The sequence below is a fragment of the Thermobia domestica genome, chromosome 1 (assembly GCF_964235325.1).
Source record: "Thermobia domestica chromosome 1, izTheDome1.hap1.1, whole genome shotgun sequence".
NCBI classification, from domain to species: Eukaryota; Metazoa; Arthropoda; class Insecta; order Zygentoma; family Lepismatidae; genus Thermobia; species Thermobia domestica.
The window spans coordinates 7622705-7649476 of record NC_137454.1 but is presented as its reverse complement, the minus strand read 5'-3'; the positions used below and the strand labels follow the sequence as shown (position 1 = coordinate 7649476).

At 35.7% G+C, this 26772-nt stretch overlaps 1 long non-coding RNA gene across 1 annotated transcript in view; it reads right to left on the bottom strand.

Annotated features, from left to right (window-relative positions):
- The window catches only part of LOC145665883 (uncharacterized), a 119307-nt gene that overhangs the window by 5290 nt on the left and 87245 nt on the right, over window positions 1-26772 (bottom strand). The window contains exon 3 of the long non-coding RNA XR_014127675.1: window positions 24706-24836. This is a non-coding gene — a long non-coding RNA (uncharacterized LOC145665883). The remainder of the gene's footprint in view (window positions 1-24705; window positions 24837-26772) is intronic.

Here is a 26772-nt window from a genome sequence, read left to right as displayed (position 1 = left end):
AGATGTGGAAAACTTCAATTTAGAAGAAATGTAGAACAAGATTCTGTGTCCGTATGAGAAAATGCTGCAATTGGTATTAAGTACAGTCTAAGACCTAAATGGGAATTAGGACATAAGGTACGATTATTACTTAGGACTAAAACCACGGTTGATCTGAACTTGGTGAATTCATGAAACAATAAAGAGTTTTTGTTAGAGCCCTATAGAGGTTTGGAAAGGCAATATAATGTGTTAATACCTAGAGTATTATTATCGGCTGAGGACAACAAAATAGAATTAGTGAATCCATCAAATAAGTTTGTTATATTGAGATCCAATGTTATGTTAGGACGTGCTGAAGAATGTATAGGTGAGGAGGAATTAAGGCAAGAAGGATTATGAGATGAGGATATTGAGAACGTGTTAAAATCAAGAAAGAATTTTGATAGTTCCAGGTTAACATTTGGTGAGGATACAAGACCAGAAATTAGGGAACAGATAGAGAATTTGTGTTACAAGTATGCTGATGTATTTGCATGGCAGGAAAGTGAATTAGGAAAGGTAAAACATTTTGAGCACCATATTGAATTGGAAACGAAGGTCCCATTCCGAAGACAGCAATATCCTATTCCCATTGCATTAAGAATCAAGTTAAGGAACAAATAAATATATTACTGAAACAGAACATCATAGAAGAGAGATCCAGTGCATATAATTCGCCTATGCTATTTATTAAAAAGCCGTCAGGAGGGATAATAGCAGTTTTGGACTGTAGATTTTTAAATGCTCGTGTCAAGTTACATAGCATAGCTTTACCACCCATTTATCAAATTATGACGTGCATGGGGGGTCATAAATTTTTAGCATCTTCGATGTTAAGTCGGCCTACCACCCAGTGCCTATTTCTAAGGAGTCGAGAGATTACACAGCGTTTAATATACTGGGTGTAGGTGCGTATTCATATAACCGATGGGTTACCTCCAGCCCCTGCGATATATACAAAAATAATGGCCATGACGGTTGCTAGTGTAAGTCCTGACGCCGTTTCATATTATATGGACGACATATTTATAAACGTTAATAAACAAGAGCAAATGGTAGAGGTTTTACACTCAGTGTTCAAAAGGTTAAGACATTATGGAATAAAACTGTCTGTGGAAAAATGTCAGTTCATGCAAAGGAAAGTGTTGGCATTAGGACATATCGTTAGTGACGCCGCTTACGAAGTAAGCCCGAAGATCATCCAGGCGATTAAGGCATGTAAACCCCCGAAGACTGTTAAAGAAATCAAATCGTTCTTAGGTTCGACGAAATATGTACGGAAATTTTGTAAAGATTATGCTAAGATCACATCTGTGTTTCAACCATTATTGAAAAAGGGACACAAATTTGAATGGAATGATAGTTATCAGGAAGGCTTTGAAAAATTAAAACTAGCATTGATGAATGCACTTTTGCTAGCTCCACTTAGGGAAGATTTAGAGACCAGGGTGTATACCGATTCGTCTACAAGTCCAATCCGTGGAGTTTTAATGCAGAAACAGTCGAATAATGAGTGGACCCCAGTAACCTACTATAGCCGTGTGTTGCGACCTTAGGAAAAGACAAGGCACATCGTGGAATTGGAAATTTTGGCTGTAATAAGTTCTTTAAGAGCATTATTTATTATTTGTTCAACAAAGAATTCGAATTGTATACTGACTGTAAGGCGTTAAAATATTTACAAACTTCTCCTAAGCAATCTGCAAAACTAGTCCTGTGGGGTCTTGATTTGGCTCAGTATAATTATACGCCAGTACACTGTCCAGGAGGTAAAAATCCTAGTGACATATTATCAAGGGGCACTACTTACTATCAAGGACGATGTAGATTTAGAAACTTCAAAAGTAAACATCGAAGACTTTCAGGTAAATTTAACGTTTGACAAAGATACAGACGTTGGTGAGTTGCAAAGACAAGATTCGTTTTTCGGGCCCATAGTAAAAGCTATCGAAAATCCGGAAGAAGCGGATGTAAAAGCTGAAAGAAAAGCAAGGTGGTATACAATTAAAGACAACAAATGGTATAGAACTCAAAGGTTGGCGAGCGGTACCAAATAGTTATTGTGCATCCCGTTTCTTTCAGAGAACAGGATTTCCGAAACATACATTGTTCAATATATGGAGGTGGACATTATCCGTACACCACATGTTATAGGAGAACATTGAAACTTGTCTATTTCCCGATTATGAAGACGTTTTTTCAAGAAAAAGTTAGTCAATGTATAAGCTGCCAGATGCAGAAAAGGAAAAAAGGCAGAATACCTTTTCATGCTCAGACGTACCCGTCTTATGCGCCTTTTCAATCCGTAATATTGGACGAAGTCGGGCCATTTAAAGTTTCTACAAATAATAGAAATAAATACATCTTGTTATTTATAGATAATGCTACAAGATATGTCATCGCGAGAGCAGTACCTGCTATTACGGCAGACATATTAGCACAAGTCATTTTCGAAGATTTAATCACAAAACACGGGGTTCAATCTGAGGTACACCTAGATAAATTGTCCGCTTATAAAAGCAAAATACTCGAGGAAATGGCGGAGAAATTTGGTATGAATTTGCATTTTGCACATACAAGTTTCCACTATAGTATAGGGGAAGTGCGGAGAGAGCCATAGGGTCATTACAACAAGTAATGAAACTTTACACTGAAAAAGATTTTTCAAATTGGAATGATATCCTACCAGATTTAATATTTACTATGAACATGCAAATGGATGATGGTTCTGGTTACTTGCCATATTATTTATTGCATGGAGTAGAACCTCGAACATTTCTCGAGCAGGATTTAGATATACCTTGCGAATTTGTGGAAAATGAAGTAAGACTTCAAGGGATTAAGGAGGCTAGAAAACTTGCATACAAGAACTTGCAGAGAAAATTTAAAGCACAAAAGAAGCAAATCGAAAGGAAATTCGATCAACCAAATTTTGATATTTGACAACCGGTACTAGTAAGAGAAATGCCAAGAGCTGCGATTCCTGCATGTTTTGGCGTTAGATATAACATTAAAGGGATAATAGTAGACAAAATTAATAATAATTCGTATAAATTTCGGTATGAGAATAAGACAGGTGAAACAAAGGTCGACACAATAGACATCAGAAGATTAAAAACATTTATTAGTGAGAAGGATGAGAAGTTAGGTGATTATGATGAACAAGAATCTGATTGTGAAAATTAAATTCAAAAAAGAATAGTTAGAGTTTACTGTAACTATAAGGCAAATTTGGTATACCGACAAAGTTTCAGTCAGGGGCACTTTTCTCAACCAAACCATTTGTCCCGAGATTTGAGGAAATGCGAGTCTCCATCTGAATTGTCCCGAATCGATAGCCACTTTTTCGATTACAGTTACTAGAAATTCGGAAATATTAAACATATAAATATGTATATGAAGTAATTTTATAGTAATTAGTGTGTTAGATCAAGTGCCTGGGACATAAATAAAGTAATAAGTTAACATATAAATCAATAAATCAACAAATTAATTACTAAACATAATAATAAATAAGGAAATAAAATCGGGATAAAATAGTAATTATAATATTTTTCATTAATTTCAGACTCAATAAACGATATTGGATAAAAAACTGTTTTCAAAATGGCATCAGTAAAAGTACTCTACGAAGTAAGTTGCGTATTCATATTTGTAAATGGAAAAGCAGAACATCATCAGTTAACGTTGCAAGATGTGGGAATAGCTGTAACTCAGGATGCTTTAGGTTACACGCTTCGAATATGGTTTACACTACGATTAAGATGCATATAAATTTTCATGAGTCTGTACCAATGCATAATGTATGTAGTGAGACATACGATATTTTAGACGATTATACTGAAAGAGAAAGGGAATTTAGAAACAATATTATTAATTCAATTCCATGTCAATTTGTGTTCATAAATGGAAGTTCAAACTGTGTTCAAAATTTGAGGAGTAAACGACCGATTTGGTCATTCTTGTTGGGATTTAGTTCAATTGGTTTGTCAACGTATAATCTCATACATGCTCAACAGCTATCTTCGTCAGTTAAGCAATTAGCTGATCACGAAAATTTGTTAACTACTGAAATAAAGAATCTAAAAGTATGGTATAATCAGATTTCTATAATTCATGGTATAGTGGTTAAGGTACAACACGTATTACAGAATGTTATAAGTAAACTGCAAGAAATGTATTGTTACTTGCATCAGGCGAAAAGAAAAAAAATAACTAACTTATTTTCTCATCTTGCAAGAGAAAGAGTAACAAAAATAATTAATGACATTATAAATAATCAATTGTCTTATCAGATTTTGTGAAATTCTAATGGAAATAAATTCATATAATCACATGACGTTCTAAAACATTCCATATATCGTTGGGACATAGGTATGTTTTATAGAGTTTCATCTATTTACCTTATAAGATATCACTATAACAATGTTGATTTTTTGCTAAAAATACCGATTATTTACGATAATACAGTGTCCATGATTTATAATGTAATTTCTATGGGATATCTAACTCAAAATTCAAGATTTTTTTATAAATTACCTGATGCCGTATATTTAGCAAATGGTGTATATCACACTCTCGATAGAACAAAATGCGAATTCAAGAGTTTTCCATGTTTTTGCAAATTAATAACGCTGGACGACGAAACAAAATGCCTCAACAATATTTTATTTAATGGATCATTACATGGATGTCAGCAAAATGCTGAAAAGTATTTATGGAAAGTAATATATAAGTTTATATATGCAGGTGTACTATATTCATCACTACAAGAAGGATATATAACTAAGCTAGGCGAACATCACGAAGTAACGTCAACAAAATTAATGCATGACAATAATCGTTCATATTTTGTAAATTATAGTCAATTTGACAATTTGATTTTCGGTGAATTAGCCATTCCCACTAATAAAGTAATTGCTGTAAATAATAAACATTTGAATTTGATAGGCAATTGGACTGAAAAACAGTTGAACTTTACTTTACATACAAAGAGTTAAACTAATTAGCGGAAAATTTATTAAAATTAAAAGTGGACACGACTGTATCACGACTTGTATTAAAAACTGATTATATAATGTATGTAATGGCCGCAATTATATTTGTATTGATTATTTCTGTAATTTCATTAATTGTATTATATTGCGAATTGTACAAATCTATAAGAAAATATACAATAGACAATGACGAGGCATAAACAATAATAATAATAAATGCAAGTAATAGAAAATGTATTTTTATCCAAGAGCACAACATTCTATTAAGATTATACGTTGGTAAACAACATCTGTAAAACGGAAATGTTAATTTAAAAAAGTAAACACAACAATTAGGTAATGTGGAAGGTTGAGATAGTAAACATACAGGGAACACTTACCAAGCAGCCATCGCCAACAATCGTCACCACCACCATCAGTGTATGTAGTAATAAGTATAGTTCATAGTTTATGAGTAACCAACCAAATAAGAGAAACCGACCGAACCAGTAAACCGTAAGGTACGATGTCCTATTTACGTATTTAGAATCCAAAAAATAATAGTCATAGTAATAGATAAGGATAGACAAACTAGACAAGTCTAGGAATGAAATCTGATATAGGAGAATAGAGAGCGTAAATATAGTCAAAAACATATAAAATATTACAAAGAGACAAAAATAGTAAGCTGAAAGGGGAACATTAATAATAGAAGTAATAGTAAATAGATTAATAATAGATAAAATAGGTGTTAGATATATAAAGGTATTAGTAGAATGCATATAGTTAATATAGAAAGAGTAAATAATGAGTGGTATAAGCAATTATACAACGATTAGATTTAACAAACCATTTTTATTGTTATTTAAAGGGTTCAAGACTTTTAGTAAGCTTAAATAGTTTAATGAACAATACTGTCAAAGGAGAATATTGCATGAAATATATAGGAGAGATATTTGGATCCAATGTGCTTCTGAAATATGTTTAATATTTATTTTGTATTTTAAGTATATAAATATATTTAAAAATATTAGATAAACATTTTAATATTTAAATAGTAATAATGATTAATCATTGTACTAAAAGTATTAATTGGCATTATTTAATTAATGATCATATGCGTATTACAAACGCTAGAGTTAATTACAGACAGCGAAAAAGTATTGGTTTGCGTTGCGACCATCAGTTATTTCTGACTAGCAAGAGGTGAAATATTGGACTGAGACCCGTTTAGAGGCTAGTTGCGCTCTAACATCGCAGACGACACAGAGCGTTACCGAACGCATCCGAACTGTTACAAATGCGGGATAATGCGCTCGCATGCATCCTTCGAGAGGAGTGAACAATACAGCGAATGAAATACGAAATAAAACTAATTTAATTATAATAAAATCACTTAATAATAATCACGTAAATGCATAGTTATTTACAAAAAGAAGCTCAGGGAATATACATAAGTATTTTAAAATATATTGAAGCGATAAAGTACGACGAAGATAGCTGATAAAAATGCACTTTTTTAATGAATTATGAGGAAACAAAGGAGACATAGCATGTAAAACTTAAGGTTATATACCGGCAGTATTTTACACACAAAGTTAAAGGTTACAAAAGAGTAGTCTTACACTAATATTATGTAAAACGTACAAACGTATGGACAAATAAGTAAACATTATAGGCCTGCTTTATAATGACGAAATATTATAGTCTAAGAGTACAAGCAGACACAAGTTAGAAACTATAGATAATTTAAATTTGTACTAGAAAATAACGCTTACTAGGCCATTCAATTGAACCTTTCCCGACTCTATCTAAATCTCATCTATTGCAGAAAACAAACGGAAGAAATGGACCTCGAAACATTATTATTTTTAATACCTACTGTAATTTTAGGGATTATCCTCTTAATAGTAATTATTAGTACATGTTACATCTTTGCAAGGCTTCGTAGAAAGGAAGTATAACGCTAGAAATAGACAAAGTAATGTAAGAGTTAATTTTAGTCCAGAAGTAAAAGATGAATGTAATACAGAGATTTACGTTTTCTCAAATTTTTCGTCATTGTATGCGAGAGTGGAGAAGAATAAAGCACATAGGCACGACACTAACACACATATGATACAAATCACTAACCGCACTCCACTTCAAACAATAATGCCAGATTCAAGCAATGCATATTTTAACACTAGCACTGACAATGAAAAAGAGATAGCACATTCCAGAAGCATCAACAATCACAATTTTCATTCAGGAGACCCGGCAATGAAAATATGACACGTCACTGATTTCCAATCACGAATATCGAATAAAGTAGTGAATAAAACGAAATAGACGGTAAAATTGGTGTCACGAAAGACGGCGAAAGGGAAACATTTTTCCCGTCATATATAGTGTTCATTTAAACTTAAAAATTAAGAAAATCCACCACAATTTCATGTGTGTTGGGACAGCGATCATAACTACCAAGGTACGGACGCGCAAATGAACGAGAGACGTGGAAGTTTTTCAGCCAACCTTGATTCGAAAAGTGATGATTTTCTTTTCTCAAAGTCAAGTTCAGCGTTGCTAACTATCTCAAAGTGGTTTTTCATGGTTCATAAATAAGTGATTCTGGTGAAACGTGTTATGAATTAAATATAAAGTAAATAAGTGATGTCAAATTCTAGTGATAAGTGGAATATACGTAAAAGATAATAATTTCAATTGTGTTGAGCGTATGAAAAATTAGAGGAAAAGTGTGTAAAATTTTGTCATAAATGTTGCAATGAATTATGGATGGACAGATAAATTGTTTTAAATTGGCAAGACTGCAAAGAGTGTCCAGTGGTATATGACAGTGGAAAAATTTTCATTACAAACGTTGTTAAAAACGGCAATCTAGATAATCTTAGTTGCAAAATAAAAAAGAACTTCATGTGCAATTAACACAACTCATGCGTTGAGTTGAGATAATTCTCACTTTAGCCGCGGTGTGGGAATACAGACTCAACACTAAAATGCATATAATAATTATTACAATTAATAAAACGAATGAAAATTAAGAATATTAATAATCTATTTGGTTTTGGGTCTGTTGCATTTAATAATAAGTATTTATTCATGGTATAATATATATATGTATAATATTTGATGTTTTTGGATATTTTGTGTAAAGTTTCAATATATTTCATTTTTATATATACCTTGTGTTCCAAATTAAACGATCTCCTGCGAGATCTAGTCTGTTAGCGGAGCTAACAGGGTTTCAGCAGGGGGCATGTGGCGGAGCCTGTATATTTTATTTATTTTATGTTTATTTTTAGTTAATCATATTTTAATAAAAATTTAGATTTTCAGTATTAGATTCATAAAAACGGTAAACTGTCAGGAAATAATAATCCACTAAAAGAAATTACATAAGCATTGTAATCATTGCTCTCTAAATGTAATAACACTTATGTAATGATGGTATGAGGTACGCTTTGACTAGCAAATTATTTAATTACAGAAAATTAAAATCAGAATGCAATTAATGTCTGATTGGAATGAATTGCCAGGATTCGTTGTAAGTAAATTTGTAAGATGTTTGTGAACACAAGACACTCTTCTCGGGTATGTTAGAATTGCTAGGAATCGTTAGTCGAGGCATTCCAAGGATTGCCAGACGTCACCCACAATGAGGAAACCATTTCGTTTCCTAAACGAGAAAGAGCACACGCCTCTGACGTAATGCAGAAGCGACAGATTCCAGGTCACAGGAAATTCAACAAAAACGAGAGGACCAGAGGTCACGGGAGAAGAGTCGGAGAGAGTCGGAGAAGTCGGACAGTCAAAGAGAAACGGAACAACGATGACGAGTGAGAGATCGACATTAAAGCTCGAACTAGAAGAATGTCTAAAAACAGATTACTTTAATTTTTGCGAGTCAATATTTCGCTTAGACCAACTCTGAAAGTTTATCATACAGTACGAAGGAGATATTGTTATGCAGACCGTTCGCAGTAATTCATCGTATCTAATCATATCGCAGACCGTCCTCAGTTCGAATCTCCGTTCCATCCTTTGGGAGTGACCGCCAGCGAGTTGCCATCCAGTCTGTGGCTTGGCTGTCGGAAGGAACCTTTGTGAAGCAGCATTTGCAGGAGCAGCAGGACAGAACACCAAGAGGTATGTGCCACTTTCTAAACATTAGTCGAAGGCTCAATGTTTGGTATGCAGTGTTAGAACTGGCATATTCTAATTACCTGACTTCATACACAACACTTTACACGTAATTACACAAGGTTATGAAATACAACATTAATTCAATTATCGAAATCTGGAGTTATTATTTAGTTACAGAAATTCCTATGTTAACACAAACAGAAATAATACCTCTCGCTTAGTTGTGCATCCTATTCCCACTCATTTCAGATAGTGAGTGGAAGGTAACTTCTCTGTTTTCACTAAAACATCCCCAAACGAAGAAACGAACCCAGGAAGTTGTCAATATTTACTATTCCAACGATTTTAGCTTTAATGGATGCTCTTGGCCCTGCTGCTATGATAATATATATGTAAATTTGAAATGTACGGCAGAGTCGGTGACGATGAGTACAGTTGTAAGAAAATTATTAGAGTTATTAACAATTTATTTTCACATTTGTTTTCTCAAATACAAGTTACTTAGCATGGGCAGATTATAGATTATAGATTATCCTCGTTTAAATTCGACAGCTGTATATACATGTAGGATTTCAAAACCAGAAACAATTCATTTTGATGAATGTGGGTGGAAAGGAATTGCTTGGATAAGAACACTTCAAGAAATAGTATTTTGCTAATATTTTGCCATGATTGTGTTCTGATTATAAAGATATTGTGCTGAAAGGAGGAATAAAATATACATATAAGAGAAGTGGTTCTAATGATAATGCATTTGCTATTTGGGAAACGAAGAAAGAGGATGCAGCACAGGAGAATAATCAACTACATACAGGCAAGTTAAGATTACAAGTAAGGTGTTGAGAATATCTGTCTTTAATTATGAAACTAATTATTCTGCCTTGCTAAGATTAACAAGTTAAAAGACGGTAACATTCATATTTCGTTCAGCACATATTGCTGTTTACAGAAAACAGTTACAGGCTATAACTAGAATTCCGTTTAATCACACAATTTATCTCAACTGAATTTGATACGCCTAATTTCTCAATTTCCTTCTTTAAAACTGATAGAAATGATAATCGAGAATGGGATTCAAGCTATTTTGATAATTGAAAAGTCCAAAATATCCATTTCCGAAATGAATATTCACACTTAGAGTCTTTGAAGTTGGAACTTGAAAAACCTATACATTTTAAGTTTACGAAATGTATACCATATATAAGAGAATCACATTTGGAAGCTCTGAGATGATTTACTATCCAAAGGAGTTTTTATAAAATACACTAATGTTTCTAATTAATATAAGGAGACATAAATCAGCAACCATATATGATAGAACTAATTAGAAATTGTCTGTTAAGTTTGAAAGTGATATTCCAGATAAAACAATTCTACGATGTTGTTATTATTGGCAAGAAGAACTTTAAATAGGACGTACAAAAAGAACAGATGATTGAGAAGATGTAATCATTTACATGTTTGCTAGATTTTGTTTAGTCTGTAAGCATTTTTTATGAGAATATAATTTAAAAATCATTTAGTAATATGAATATGCCAGATCACATTCCACCAGAGAATCTTCTAGCGTTAATTGAGGATGCTATACTAAATCTTGAGAAACTATTAACGAGAAACAAAAGGAAGTTCAAGAGAATAGAATGGGTCTATACTATTCTTATACTATCCATGTTCCTATCACTTTCTACAGGGTTTATTAATGTGTTTATTCCTGTTACTGTGTATTCCATTATTACAACCGCTGCGGCTGTAATCACCGGACTCTCAACACGATATAATACAGCTTCGAAGAGAGAGTATTATAAACATATGCTGAATCAAATTGAGTTGTTTAAAGTTGAGCTTAATGTAATTAAGTTAATGAATAGTAAAATAACAGATAAAAATGTTTAGTCTATCGTTAATAGAATCAATGATACACTTAACGTAAAATGAGACTATTAAAAACAAGAATGAAGTTTATAAAAAGGTTGCTAGAGAGAAGTGAGTGTCTAGTATTGGACCTCAGAAAAAGTTCATCCTTACCAACACATTCAGCATTATCATCAAGAACTTTCAAGACCACACTGAAATCCTGTCTGAGGTTAATAGCTGTGTATTTTGTTTAAACTGTGACCAATGGACTGAGTTTAAGAAGTCATTGTTTCCCATAGAGAACGAAGTAAGCAGAAGATTTCACTACCAAAATTCAAACTTGTAATCATGTAAACACACACACACACACACATACACAAATAGAATGCAGGAAATAAGATTTTATTGTTGTGTGATAAAATCTATCTTTAGTAATATGCAACATAGTTATAGATCAGTTTATTTCTTACATTAGCAATATCACTGTGTAAAACTTGACTAAAGAACTACAGTAGTAATATAAACAAGTTTTGGGATGAATTGTAGTTATGTAAAGACTTGACCTATCCTTCTGTGCTAAATAGTATTATTTAAAGTACTGTAGTGACAGATGTGCTAGAAGTTATAGGAAGTCAAAGATAGAGATGGGAAGGTGGGAAAAAACCAATAAACCATTTGGATTTTTAAGTTTTTTCCCTTTTTTTCCCAAACCGTTTTTCCCAACATTTCAGTTTTTACTGAAAGAACGTAACCACCTTTTCCCCATTTGTACTTTTTTGTTGTACTTGAACCCCTATACACTGTGTTGTTTAATATCTATATGTTTATGTTATTGAATCAAGTATCTAGTTAATATTAAATTGAAGTTTTTTTCGTTTAATGTCTCTGTATATGTGAACTAGTCAGATAGGCTATATGTATCTGTTCTGGTAACACTAAAGAGCTTTTGTTTCTGGTGTACAGAGGCGGGAGTTCTTAAGTTGACACAACCAGAGCAACAGGACATGACGTCACTTAATGTCGTCACTTCCCTGGAGCACTTCATGCGCAGTGTATCCATAAGCAAGGCAACTCTGTTGACAGCATTACGGCTGAGATAACATGCCAAGGTGGATTATAATTTAAGCAGTGGTGCCCACCCCCCCCTCATGTCCATGACGCACTCCCCCTCAACTGAATAATGCGTAAATAATTGCGGCTTGTACCATCAAGGCGGGAAGAACGCCGGGATTTTTTAAAAAATCTCATTTCGTGCTGCGCACTGATACGTGTATCAAGATTAAAATTTCAGGTTTCTTCAGTTATGTTCTATTTTATAAGTTTACTGACATTCATGATATATCATTTTCTTTTAGCACCAAATGAACTCTTGTAGGTTTAGTAAGTGTTTTGGAGTGGCAGAAACGGGATTAAGAATACGTGGACATTTTTAAAGTTACAATTTACAGGTAAAATTAGTTAATTCAGAACAAAAGACAAATGTTTAGGGAATTTATTTATGAAGGCGCAGAATATGTAAGTCATCTGTGAACATAGATACAGCAATAAGATGTTGCTTTTATTTCTATGAAACTCTCCATAAGGGCGTTATTCCAGGGCTGCAAACTAATGTACAAGGGACTTGAAATATGACTATTTCGCTGCCTGAACCTACCCTCACCTAACCCGAACTACTGCTACTCTACTACTAGTAGTATACTATTATTACTACTACTACTCAACTACTACCATTACTGCCTTACTATACTACTACTACTACTCCTACTAGCCTATTATTATACTATCATTGCTACTACCAGGGCCAAAACCAGCTACAAAGTTTGGGAGGGCCGTGAATATGTTACGGGGGTCCGTCATTAAAATTATCTTATAAGTATATAAATTGTGTTTTTGCATTAATAAAATTTTGTATTGAAGTCTGGAGGGGCCACAAAAAGTTGAGGGGGACCTGGTCTCCCTAGCCCACCCCTCTCGTTGCGGGCCTGGCTACTACTAAACTACTACCCTACTACTACTGCCTTACTACTACTATAGTATCATTACTACTATTACTACTACTAAGTATGCACCCATATATTTTTTTTTAAATGTAATTTTTGAACAATTATATCTCGTAGCGCCCCTGAATTGTACTTGTTCCTGGTGGATCACTGGCATGCGCCAACACATGTACAGTCTAGAAGGCGTGATGACACTATTTTCATAAAGAAATGTGAGTTTCAAAGTAATATGTATTTGTCCACGTATTGTTGATGCTGAACTGCGGAAACTGCTCTATCCCAATTTAAGGATGCACATTAACACTGATGTAATAAAGTAATTATGCAGCCTATACCTAAGCTACACGGGCTTTACGTTTACGCACCCACTGGCTCAACTTTTGAAGTATTTCGTTTTATTAGCTTATCGACGTCGACCATACCCTAAACGCCGCATGGACAAAGTCGATCATAGTACAAACTATTTGCAAAATCAAAGTAAGCGAATCACTTATCGACAATTTTCGCATTTATAACTGCCTTAAAATGGAAAGGTCATTAAGTGACATGAATTCCGGCCTATATCTGTGAGCGTTGTGGATTACACGCACAACATTTAATGGATTTATCAAGAAATACTGAACCCACAGGTTCAGCACCCACATAACTGCATCACTTATGAACAAGGGCGCCCATCAGGGGGGGGGCAAGGTGGGGCGCTCGCCCATAAGAGGAAATTGTACTTGGGAATATTGAAAACCCAACAGAATTTTTACATTACTTACAGCAAAATTTGAAACCATATTTGAAACGTCGCTTATACTTGCCCCCCCCCCCTCCTTGGAAACCACAACATGAGCGCCCTTGCTTATGAACTGCACACTAAGAAAAATCCGTTCTCCAGACAGCGATATATTGTATATACAAATATACGAAATCCTCTTGCTTACTACAGAAATCAGTATGGAGCATATGCTACATACGTACTGCCCTTAGATGTTACATTATGCCATTGCAGGATGTCTGACATCTAACAGTTTTCCGTGTATCACATGCATATACCTATGTTACGTTCTACGATGGACATTCTGCGTCGATTTGTATGTGAGATCCTGACCACCTATATTGTTTCATACGTAAAATACGTATAGATGGAACACTTATACGGAAAGTATTATAAAATATGCGTCTTCAGTTATACGTTTGCTGTACATTGTCCAAAAACTACAGGAATTACGCATGTTATCTACCGTTTTAAGTACACTACCTACAATTTTTTTCTCAGTATGTGCTTTGAAAACTAGCCATATGTCGGATTACGGGGAGAAAGAATTTTTTGTTGAAAATCATTGCTGTTTTCTTAAATGTTTTTGAGGTTAATCTACCTAAAGCCAAACATACCACTAACTAAAAAGTTTCAGACAGTATTGCTGAGCATGAGTAGTCGCTAATGCTCTCGCTTTTGGTCCTGGGCTCGATTTCCGGCAGGGTCAGACGATCGAAACGGTGTAACAGCTTTTTCAGGCTAGCTATCCTAAATGAGGTGTTTCCTGTGATTTCCTCATTCGGACCATGTAAATGCCGGGATGGTATCTAAATTACAGGCCTCAGACAGCTTCTTTCCTTATCCGTTTCTTACATCCCTCCCTGTACCGTGATTGTGTGCTCGCCGAGGATGTCATCCCTCCAACGTGACGTGCTTAAGACCATAGATGCTGGTAATGACCATGACTTGTATCAATAAATAAATAAATAAATAAATATTGACGAGCGAGTGCTAGCAAGCGAAGTCGGGTTAGAACGCCGCAATGCACGTTGTATTCGTCCATTCTAATTGATAGATAATAGTAATTGCAAAATTTTCCATTCCGCACATGGCATTTCCAGTCTACTCAGTTCACAAATTACTTACATATCAATATCGATTATCTTTCCGCAACATGAACTCATTCCACCTATAAAAATTGTATTTTTACGTAGTTTTGGTCCCCCGTAATCCTATAGAACCCGAGAAATATATTACATACTTCTTTCGTAAATTTTACTAATTCAAACTCATAAAATAGGACAGCATCATCGTTTTCCACCTTCAGCAAACGTTATATAATTTTTAAAAATTAGTAGTACAGTCCTCTTTCACACGCAGTCATTCATTTTAATCATAAACTACTGTTTTTATGTTTATGTATTCTACACCTGCATAAATTTATCCAGCGCCGTAACTTAGATTTTTCTTATGAGGGTGGGGGGGGGTAAGCATTAATACGCGTATTTGGTGCTCCTAGAAAAAAGTTATTTCTCTAATTCTTGGGCTCCCTCTTTCCATCTTTCTGTTACTCTTTATGGTGTAACTAACGACTACACCTTTGGGCCCGTTCCATACATGATAAATGAATTAAGGGGACAATATTGACAAATATCAAAGCCGTACGAATAAACATTATTTCTAGGGCTTCTAATAGTAAACTTTTTTATTGAAATGGGCTCACGACTCATTTTTGTTTTATTTACCTTTTATGTGTTGTTTTGTTTATGTAATATAGTGGACATATTAGATGCTTGATTTATAGTTTCCTGTTCGTATCGTATACGGAGTAAGAAAATTTTGTCTTAAAATGGGTCCCCTCGAACGGCTGGGAGCTTCCTTGGGGATGCATTTGCCCCCTCCCTCTTCAAGTTACGGCCCTGTCACATATCACATACTAGGCTGGTAGCCAGCCAAAAAATCTAGAGGAAGCCCAGTAGAAGTTTGGGAGGGGGGTCCCGATCCAAACGTATTATAGTTAATCATCATTATAGTTGATCATTAGCACACAAATTTTCCGGTCGCCAAGTCGCAATTGGCAACTAGAAATCTAGAGCTGGCGACCAGTGTTCAGTAGCAATGGTTTCTGCCTGAACTCACAGGGCAGCGCATTTTCTGTTTCGTAAGAAAATAATTGTCACTGAGTGAGAGAAAACACTGAATGTGAAGTCTTTCTTTGTCAAACCAAAGGCCGTTTGGGGGAGGGGACATCTCAATTTGTACGTGAGAGATACTGGCGACCATTATTTTTGGATTGGCGAGTGCGTCTGACTTTGAAATTTTGCACCTTGTTATAGTTCATTTGCAAGCGTACTGTGAAAATTCTAGGGGACCAGTAAATATTTAGAGGGGTCTTGCTCCCCTAGACCCCATGGATACGGGCCTATCACATACTAATATGATGTAGACCTATCATTAATTTTTATGTCAATTATATATTGTGGATCTCCAAATTTTTTGTAGCGACATATCTTCCGCGGAGCACATCATCAAATTTCGCGTGTGGAGATGCTATGTTTTCATACAAATATACAAATATCCCTTTAAATATATTATTTCATTAACAGATAATCATTTTTAAACATATTTTCTTCACCAGTCTGTTACTCAAGTATAACATTAATAAGTTGACACCAAATCAGTTGCAAACACTGCTCAACTTACTATCACATTTAGTGACGTAGTATTGTGTGGTGCTCTGGTTTTGCCAACTTAAGATCTCCCGTACAGAGGCAGTGATTTATAGTTTACAGAAAAGTAGACGTTTTAACACAGTGAGAAACATGGAAGAGCCGAAGAGATTTGTGTGGAAAGATTTGAATCAAAAAGCTGACAAGTCTGTTGATTTTAAATATTGTGGGAAACATTATAGTTTCCCAAATGTGCACAAAATGGGCCGCCACATTGACAACTGCTATAAGTGCCGAGTCCAAGTCAAAAGTAGCATATCAGCAAGTTCCAATCTCCATAGCTCATTGACAAATATGCAGTTCTTCACGCGTTCGAAAACGACTACAACAAACAAAACAACCCCGACAAGTGAAAAAACAACAGACACATCACCACAACCATCATGTAGCGGCAGTAGCAGTGGCAGGACAAATATCTGGAATTGGATTACCGATAATAACCCACAAGAGCAAACAGTTGTACCTACTTCACCTTTTGTAGGTAGGAAAACGAAACAATGAGTGACAAATGCAACTAAAAGCTTTCATGGACACCATGAGTGAAAAGGAAATTGTTAGTATTAGATATATGTTGGGTTCTTTCTTGGAATGAGTTTACATGCTATTACTTTCGCAGATAGTATCATGATTCGTCGGACAGAAGCACTATTATTTTCAAGTACCCATTCATTATTTCTGAGATTTATTTCTTTAATTTGCTAGAAACATCCATCCAAACACAATTCAGTAATACCTTCAGGGTAATATTTTACTTTAACTATAACAGTGACGTTCAAAGGTTTTTACAGGAAACCACCTTATTCAACTGTGAGAAGATACCAACATTTTATCATTCCAAGGAACAGACTTTGAAAGTAGAGGTAAGATAAGTGCTGAAGAATATAGGTACTGTTATTAGTTTCTGAATGTAAACAAATGTTATGACTTGGTAAAGACAAGGCATTGTGACCATGACGGAAAGTGAAGATCTGGAGAACCTGAATGATTTTCAGCGTAACAACTGCTTATAGTTATTTCTTAAACCACTGAATTCACAATTATTTTTTTTTAAGATGAGGGAGTAGAGGTATAAAATATGTATCTTTATTCATCATTTTTGAGCATCCATTTTGAGGAAGAGATGTTGCACTCCCAGCCATTAGAGGGTTACGCCCTTTCTTTGGCACAGATGTTAAGACAAGTTAATTGCAGTTAAACTATTGTAGTTGGTCTAAGTGCGAGTATGAGTAGATTAATATTTAACACAAAATATAAATACATTAATCCTGATGAGAAAAAAATGTTTATAATAACAATAATAATAACAAGAATAATAATAAGAATAATAAGAATAAGAATACTGACAAAACATAAGTGCAGGAAATACATTCAAGGTACTAAGGTGCTGGATATGAAAAATAATACATTTAAACGTGTAAATAAATATAATGCGGATATGAATAGATGAAATGAAGTGCATTCACGCCACAATCACAATGGGTAAGTTAGTTTAAACACATGAAGGTTATATCTTCTGTCTCGGGGCGACTCGAGACTGATGTAGACAGGATGAAAGCCCAATGTTAATTATGAATGAAAAACAAGTGCTAAGATGGTAGAATGTGAGGTAAATGTTCGTGAATCATGTAAATGGCAAAGATATCTCTTTCAGCTGCGTCCAGATTCGATGCTTGAATATATATCGTTGTTAGAATGTTGAGTGGCGAGTGTAGAAATCTGTACGGTGCGTCGGTAAGGGCATCAACTCGTAATGTATCGAGATATAAGGGATGAGAAGTAGTGATTCGAGACTGTATATATCGTGCCCTAAGAGTAGAGAGATGATCAATGATGTTGGGAAAATCAATGTGTTCATACGTGAGGGAATTTGGATATGGTAATTTAATACGATATGCGAGGCGAATAACATGGCGTTCGAAAATTGCAAGCTTTTCGTATAGCGTAGGTGAGGCATGGCACCAGACAATGTTACCAAATGTTAATATAGGCCGTAAAAATGCTTTATAGGTATTGAGTAGTAACTTTGCATTTAGCCCCCAAGTTGTGCCAGTGAGAAGACGGAGGAGATTTAATCTGCGCTTTGCTTGCAACGCAAGTTTTTGGAAGTGAGGTTTCCAAGAGAGTTTCGAATCAAAGATCACTCCTAAGTATGTTGCAGAAACTGCTGGTCTAAGGAAATGACCATCTACTGACACACGAAGATTTCCAGGATTTCTGTATACTTTACTGCGTCGTTTTGAAGGGAGGAAAACAAGAGCTTGTATTTTCGCAGTGTTAACAGTTAATTTCCATTTACTGCACCAATTAAGAAAGTTGTTTAAGGTTATTTGTAGTTTTCTGCTGACCTGAAGGATTGTTTTCCCAAGCGATAAAAAGGCAGTATCGTCTACGTATTGAAAGATGTACACATTAGACGGTGGGCTCGGCATGTCGGAAGCGTATAATATATACAATAATGGACTAAGGGCGGAACCTTGTGGTACACCTGTATGTGGGAAAATGGGCCTTGATAGTACATTTCCTATTGAAACATATGCGATACGGTTACTTATAAAGGAGTATATGAGTCGAAGGTAACAAGTGGGCAAGCGGAGTGACTGTAGTTTACGTAGTAAGCCATAATGCCACACTTTATCGAATGCCTTTTCTAAGTCCATGAGGACTAGACAGGATGGAAGTCCTTTATTGTACTGATTTGTGATGTCTGTAGTTAAACGAAGCAGTTGATCACTGATAGAGAAGTTAGGTCGAAAACCTGCTTCATGTATTGGTAATAGATCATATGTCTTAAGATGTGCATGAAGTCTATTTACTAGAATCTTTTCGAATAGTTTACTAAATACGGAAGTCAACTGAATCGGCCGATATGAACTGACATCATGAATGGGCTTATTTGGTTTATGGAACATACATACTTTGGAAACTTTCCACTGTAACGGGTAATAACCAGTTGAGAGGATGAAATTATAAACGGAAATTAACAAAGTGATAAACGAGACCGGTGATTCTTTTATCATCCTATAAGAAATTCCGTCCATGCCTGGTGCTGTGTTTCGTTTTCTACTAAGAGCTGCATGAAATTCATTCGGTGTAATAGGCCTTGTAAGAGGATGATTGTGATCAATGTGATGTGATATAGAAGGCTGTAGAGAACAGATGGTGGGGAGATCAATCCGCTCATCACGACAAGGCGATTCTGATCGAGTAAAGGCTGTCTGTAATTGGTCAGCGAAAGCATTTGCCTTATCGATATCAGTGTGAAGTGGTACACCATTAAGTTGAAGCGGGTACGTATTTATTGTACTTTTACCCGTTAGTTGGTGAAATTTCTTCCAGTATCGGGTTGGATGTACTTCGTCTCGCAGTTTGTTGCAAGCACTAATCCAGTGCTTCCGTTTGTATGCAATAAGGTAGTTCCTAACTGCTCTTTGCCATTGCCTGTGATAAAGAAGCTCTTCCACATTACCAGTTCGGTGATATTCTCTAATGTGTTGACGTGAGCGTTTTACAAGTGCAAGATATTGAGGTGGCAATTTTGGTTTGTACGCGCTTATTTTGTCTTCAGGAATACTTACACGTGCGTTTGTTGTTAAGGTGTCAGTAAGATGAGTGAGAGTATTATATAATTCGTGTTCGCTACTTGGTGCAGCAATATCCGTAATATCTCTGTCAATATTCTGCCTATATGTGCTCCAGTTTGCTCGATCATATCGCTTGACAGTACGGTATTCGGTTTTAGACTGTGGGCAACAGCCCCTAGTCAATGATAGCTTAATTGGTGCATGATCGCTGCCTATAGTGTCAAGAATTTGTATAGTGCAGTCATTGACTAGATTAAGAGATGTTATCACTACATCGGGTGTTGTTTGACTAATTGGTCGTGAATGACTAGGTAAACGATGTACATGTAAATTCAAATTTCGAGTTACTTAGTCAAAGAAGTGTTGTTTCTCTCGGTCGCCTCGACTATGAATGTTCATATCGTCCATGATGATGACATTTCGGAAGTTATGTGCTATGTAATGAAGAAAATCAAATGGGATGGTGTGTCGCGGCCGTATATAGATTGTAGCGATATTGATAACAAGTGATGGGTAATAAATTGACAAAAGAAGATGCTCCGGATGATTGATGAAAATCTGTGGATGATATTGGCGAAACGATACCTTAGGGGAAAACCCAACTGCGACCCCACCCTGTGCTCTTGCACCATGCCCTGAATAGTCATGGCGATATATTTGATAACCTTGTAGACGTACTGTGGTGGTAGGTTTGAGTGCAGTTTCATTTAATGCAAATAGATCAATGTGTTCCTCTAGCAGTAGCTGTTCCAGTAGAAGTTTATGTTGTAGAAACGATCGAATATTAAGAAACAGAATATTCATAATTGCCATAATGAGAAATACGAGTTCCATGGTTTTATACGGTTGTTTCAAGTGGTGGGATTTGAAAATGGGCATATTGTCTGGAGTAGGTAGCATGGAGATTAATATTGAAGAGTAATTTAGCTGTGTCACTAATAGTGCGAAGGATATGATCACGTTGAAAAGGCAGTATGTTTTGAAGCACAATAGTTAAACAGCGGAGAAGATCCTCAACACTGACAGGGTGTGAAATTGATTGCGCTGGTGGCGTTGGCTTGTCAGAACTTCGGAGGGGTGCTGTAAACTCTGGACGAGTAGGTTCTGCCTGAGGTTTTGCCTTGCAGCGTTAGCTGTAAGTGGGGTGTGAGTCTCCGCACGTGGCACATTTTGGAGGTTGCTGTTGGTTTTTACACAATCTAGTGTTATGTTGTTCACCGCAATAGCCACATTTAGGTTGATTAGGGCACGAGTTCGTAAAATGAGAATTATAAACTTGACATTTCTCACATCTAATAGGAAATGGTCCAGGAGTCTTTGACGGTTCTACCTTATGGATCATTTTGTAAATGGGTGCACCGTAGGCTAATAAATGATCAATAGCTTGTTGGTTTTGGGATAATACCCGAACCATATAAGTAGGTCCTGAATTATTCTTGATACGAATGCATTTGTCAACATTGATGCCCTCTTGAATAAGTTCTTCTCGAACTTCTTCATCGGTAAATTCAGGTAGGACGCCACGAATGACCACAGACAGCATTGGTATCTTCTTCGGAGGTGGAGGTTGTTTGATCCTAGAATCCGTTTTCTTAGCAAGTTTAGCATTTTTCCCAAAGATTTCATAGGATGCCTTGTTTCTCAAGTAGGTTCCAAAGTTCGGGTCATTTGATTTTATCATATAGCCATTTCTAGTGTGAACTATTTGCTCAACATTAGCACGTGGGACGTATTTAATGATCTGCAGAAAGATCATCTTTGTATGTGTATATTTAGCGTCAAAATCGGTAAGTAGAAAATTATAAACCGGGTCTGGAGTTCTTCCGAGAAAAGCTGATGATGATTCTGAACATGGTGGTCCCGTGTCCATGGCGTTGTCGACGTGAATAGGTTGAGTGTTAGTAGTATGAGGTCCACCGCGGAATCTTTTGGCAGACTGGGAAGATTCAGTGGATGGATGTCTATCCCTTGATGAACTCGCTACCGGTTGACTTCCCCATGAGAAATGTCTAGTGCGCCTCGAAGGTCCAACGGATGCAGCTTGAGCAAACGAAGAGCTTGCGTTCGTAGGAACTGAGGCTGGTTATCCTATATGTCTACCGAGAATCGATTGCCCGTCAGTGATGCCAGAGTTCGCCATAGTAAGAAGGTAACCTAGGGCCGAAGCCCAAATGAAGATGAATGTGAAAGAAAAGATGATGAAATGAAGTTCAAAAAGCAAGTTTGCCCTCCGAAAGTGAAACTTCCGTCAATCCTCTAAGTGCTGTATACGTGCTTTGCTCACAAATGCGTATTGCAACACTTGGTCTTAGCTAGCACATTAACTGACACAAGAGAGGCTAGGCTCCTTGATTCAGAATGAATGTTGAATTCACAATTAGATCAAGGTAAGTAATTTAAACAAAAATGTCTAATTATCGTATGTGAGATACATTGAAATTACTGCTTTGTTATGTGTTTCCTTCACAATAAACAGTTCTCTCGTTGTTAATATATAGCCGAAATATAATTTTCTGGTAAACTATTACAAGTAATTTTACACTAAAACACTGAAAAATTGTTTCTAACATTACACAATAGAAATTTAGAACATCAAAAAGAACGAATATCGTTACCTTAAACACCATATTAGAAAAGTCCTGAGTAAGGTTTACAGTATTCAATAAACAATCAACGTAATTTAGCTAAATATTGACATGAATACCCTTTTTCGCTTCTTCTCAAAAATTGATAACTTACGACTTGTAATATTTTACTTGTCGACCCTAGATATCTTATTTTGAATTTTGTTCTGATATGCATATCTTAATTTTTGTACATAGATACTGTTGAGACTAATGAGAAATAATAAGAGCTGCATATTGAAATACGAGAAGAGTACAAACATAAGAAAACCTGCATATTGAAATACAATTAAAATTGAAAGCGAATGAAATGCCTGAGTACGGTGTGATTTCACCAGTGCGGCAACTTCCGGTTCAAACTTGGCGCACACATTATCAAATCATCTAAAATTGTCAATAACCTTCTTAACACTTGTCAAAATCTTTAAAGTAAGATTAGAAACCACTATTTTTATCACATGGCCCAAAATTAATTGAGTTACGAAGTTTTAATATTATCATACGGCCTCCGTTTGAAAGAGTATGACGGACTGGATTCAATATTTGTAATATGAACTGACCATATTTTGGTCTTAATGCATTCGCTTTTTGGGAAGTTACTGTATCCTTTATATGTGTGAATTTGATTCTAATATTACAGAAATACATGGATATCGTGAGATCTCCACGATACGTATACTATAAATCCCACAGAAGCTTATTAGTAACCACAACTTATAAGGAGGTGGTATGCAAGAGGACTAATAAAATGGAGTACGTGATAGTAAGTAGGTTGAGAACCACTGACCTAAAAAGTATGTATTTAATTCGTCTATGAGATATTGCAGGTAACAGGACCGTCATATGAGGTTCGTTTAGTAAATACAATTCAAATATTTGAAAGGGAAGTAAAATGCTCTCCACATTATAACACATTGAAGTATTTGGCAGGTTACTACTAGTAGTCTTACTTTCCAGTGTTTTAGATGTTCTTGTATCAAGATAATTTATTTTGTCGTAACAACAACTTTCCTAAGGTGAAAATTATGTTGTTCAGATCCAAAGTCCAAGAATATTCACAGCGGAACCTTTTAGTGTCTGAAGATTCCTAACAATATATAATTTTGCTAAACAATTACGAAATTGTATGTCTCATTTTTATCTTTTATGAAATTGAAGCAGTTCTCTCGAAGAAAACTATTTTTTCCTCTGATGCTTCATTATTCTCTTCACAGAGTTACTTTTGTTAAACACTTTTTCTTATGGCTTTAGTTTTGTCTTATGCATATGTTTATTCTTCTATTATTCTCTTAAAACTATGTTTCAGCCAAAGTAGTTGGTCAAGTTTACATTGATAGTGTTTCGTTTATACTAGGAGTTGAGTGAAGTGGCCATTCGGCTTACGTGATATTCACAAAGAGTTTCGCAGGTTAATAAATAGTAACAAATGTCATTCATATTATTTTTGATATTATAGAGAAATGCATGATATATAAGAAATTGTACACCCAAGTATGGTCCTACCACACAAGCATTGGGCATGCCCAAATTTCTCTATAACAAAATCTGCCATCCATTAGCAGAATCGATTCTTTGACAGACCATCGATTGTTGTTTTTTATGAAAATATTGTACATCGTTCTAATTCTCCAGCAGTGCTGTTTCAAGAAATTTAATCCGTGATTTCTGTAACAGCGCAAGCCTATCTGAAGGGATGTTAAGAATCTCAATAAAACTTAATATTTGTTAACATGAAAACTTGGAAATAATATTTTTTCAAACTTAGTGTAATCCTTTATTCAGCAAAATGTAAGTACGAACAAAGTTTGATCTCTAATTTCACATTTCCAACAAATACACAGTTTTTATTGTTTTTCTCAATTGATTTTAAGCTGGACCTGTGAGGTTATGGAATTCATGTATTCAATTGCTGTTGATGAAAGATAGTGAAAGACTAGCATATATTGATAGAAGAAATTACGAAATGCGCAAGTTTCTATTATCAAAAATTTTACATGATTCAATTAATTAACAAGATAAATTGATATCTTACCGCAAATTATTTCCTGCATCAAAAACGCAAGCTTTAACTTTAGAGTAGCCAGCGTGTTTCCACCAGTTTTTTGCTTTCCTGTGTTGCGCAGTTATGAATGGTCCATTGAAGTTAACATCACCTGCTACCAACTGTGAACACAATAATAACGTTGCGTTAGCAGGATTCTTTTCTGGGGTTTTAAAATGCGTTCTTAATATATTTTTGTATATAGAATTCCGAAATGAAACCCGAAATTATCTGTCACGTACAGTTGTTTTGTTATACAGTGTGTCTCGTTTAAAATACAAAACGAAATTAGGAATAATTGTGGATAATCTCACCCTTAAACTGTAAATGTTATTTATACCAGGGAAGCAAGAAAGTTCGTGCGCTTTTGAACCACTCCCGCTTCCATTTGGCTGCTGCGGCGACATCTGTCGCCGTAGCATGAAAGTTTTGACTATTTGGGAAAGCTTATTCATTGACGCATCAGCCACGGTGAATATAACAACGCATTTGTCAGTGTAGTGTGTAAAAATCGCTCGTGATCATGCCAGTGTCAAATGAAGTTTTTAGAGCTTGTTTGCTTCACCAGTTTAAATTGGGGACAAATGGTGCAGAAGCAGCTAGAAAAATATGTGTTGCGCTCGGAGAGGGTGTAATAAGTAAATGTACAGCACAAAAATGGTTCCAGACCTTTTCAACTGGTGACGAGACCATTCAAGATAAGCCTCGCTCTGGGAGGCCTAAATCAGTGGATATGGACCACCTGAAGGCCTCTATTGAAGATTATTCCAGTCAAACATGTAAGGAACTTGCTTACCGATTCGAGGTAAGCAGGAAAATTATTCGGGTAACTCTGCATTAGTTGGGGAAGAACTGAAAACTGGGTCAGTGGGTCTCTCACGAGCTGACCGCTATGAGCCAAGTTCTAAGACTGAATATCTGTTCATTTTTGTTGACGAGACACAAAATCTGTCCAATTTTGGACCGTATAATAACTTGTGACGAGAAGTGGGTCATGTATGACAATAAAAAACGGTCATACCATTGGCTATCACCGAATGATCCGAAGCCTTTGACTGCAAAACCGAACATTCATCAACACAAGGTTTTGCTCTGTGTTTGGTGGACTACAAACGGTATCGTGCACTACAAATTCTTGGAACGTGGTAAGACAATTACCAAAGATGTGTACTCATCACAACTGAGAACGGTAGCCACCAAACTGACCCAGAAACAGCCAACACTAGTGAACAAAAGAGGTGTGCTCTATAACCAGGACAACGCGCGCCCTCACACCGCAAAACAGGCGCTGGAAGTAATCTCAGAACTTGGCTGGGAGCTTGTATCTCATCCTCCGTACTCCCCAGATGTCGCCCCTTCGGATTGCCATTTATTCTTGGCCATAGACAACTTTATGCGTGGCAGGCAGTTCAAGACTGAACAAGACGTCAAAAATGCAGTTGCTGAGTTTTCCGAGTCTCGGGAACAAATATTCTACAAAACTGGCATTTACAAGCTTGTTGAGCGCTGGGAGAAGGTTGTAGAAGCAAATGGAGGCTATTTTGCCGAATAAACAAACCGTTAAAACCCTGTAATTGACAGTTTTCTTCCATAGTATAAAAGCGCACGAACTTTCTTGCTTCCCTGGTATAAACTTGATACTAAAATAAAGACTTGTTTATGGAGACATTTTTAAACGTGAAACTATTAATTGGAATTTATAGTACCCATGCAGTGTTGCCGGATGTCACTCCGATGTTAGTGTTGCATGATTATTAAATAAGGTGTTACATTATGTTTTTAATATTTAAATTTAGTTAGTTGGAGTAGCTTGGAAGCTTTAATTATTCTGGAAACAGGTTATATGAGGTTTCTGTAAAGGGGAACTAGAGTAATCTTCGATTTTTGTGAATTAAAACTGTGAATTGCCTACACTGCAGCTGTGGCAATGACATTGTATTTATTCATTGGTTTATTTATATTTCAGGATGTTTACGATAAGAATACTGAGTTGAACAGAGTTGCCTCTTTTGTGCTAGTGCAATCTGATACATATTGAGGACAAATTATAAAAGTCGT